This window comes from Otolemur garnettii, unplaced genomic scaffold (assembly GCF_000181295.1).
Source record: "Otolemur garnettii isolate 467f Iridium unplaced genomic scaffold, OtoGar3 scaffold00179, whole genome shotgun sequence".
Classification (NCBI taxonomy): domain Eukaryota; kingdom Metazoa; phylum Chordata; class Mammalia; order Primates; family Galagidae; genus Otolemur; species Otolemur garnettii.
Window position 1 is genome coordinate 1,101,894 of NW_003852574.1, and position 1,245 is coordinate 1,103,138.

The following is a 1,245-nucleotide window of genomic DNA, read 5'->3' on the forward strand; positions in this document are numbered from 1 at the left end:
AAAAAAAAAAAAAAAAGAGTTCAAGACCAGACTGAGAAAGACCAAGACACCATCTCTAAAACTAGTCGTATGTTTTGGTGGGCACCTGTACTCCCAGCTACTTAGGAGGCTGAGGCAAGTGGATTGCTGGAGCTCAGGAATTTGAGGTTGCTGTGAACTGTGATGCCACAGCACTCTACTAAGGATAACAAAGTGAGACTCTGTCTCAAAAAAAAAATAAAAAAAAAATAATATATATATATATAAAACACTTAGTTGGGTATTGTGGCGCCTGCACATAGTTGAGATTGCTGATAGCTATGACACAAAGGCATCTAGCCAGAGGCAACAGAATGAGACTCTGTCTCAAAAAAGGACAACAACAGACACACAAATGTTATTTTGTACCTGGCTATAGTCCCTAATGGGTCATTTAAAAATAATCTTCCCAGCTCGGCACCTGTGGCTCAAGCAGCTAAGGTGCCAGCCATATACAACTGAGCTGGTGGGTTCCAATCCAGCCCAGGCCCACCAAACAACGATGGCTGCAACCAAAAAATAGCCAGGCACTGTGGCGGGCGCCTGTGGTCCCAGCTACTTGGGAAGTGGAAGCAGGAGACTTGCTTGAGGCCAGGAGTTGGAGACTGCTGTGAGCTGTGATGCCACAGCACTCTACCCAGGGGGGCAGCTTGAAAAATAAAAAATAAAAATAAAAATAATCTTCCCAGCAATAAAGCCTCCTTCCTTAAACTCAAAAATTTTCAGCTTCCTGCCAGGTTGGCCACAACTCTAACTTCCAGATGGGGTTGAGAGTTTGCCCCTCTCACCCATTCACACAGAGTGATGCTTCTAAAGCCAAAACAAGGTCCACAGGTCCCTATGCAGCTGCAGGGACGCAGAAGTACCACCACAACTGTAACTCTGACCACCAGATGGAAGAATGCCAAAAAACTTCAGCTCCAGTAGCTTCAGCAAGCTTTCCCGTCCACTAGGCAAGGATGGTCTACCTGTGACTCTCCATGTCAACCCTTTACCTTTTCTAGTCATACTTGGATATCTTTTTTTTTTTTTTAGAGACAGAGTCTCACTTTATTGCCCTCAGTAGAATGCTATGGCATCACAGCTTACAGCAACAGCAACCTCCAGCTCTTGGGCTTAAGCGATTTTCTTGCCTCAGCCTCTGAGTAGCTGGGACCATAGGCACCTGTCCCAACACCTAGCTATTTTTTGTTGTTGCTGCAGTTTGGCCAGGGCTGGGTTTGAACT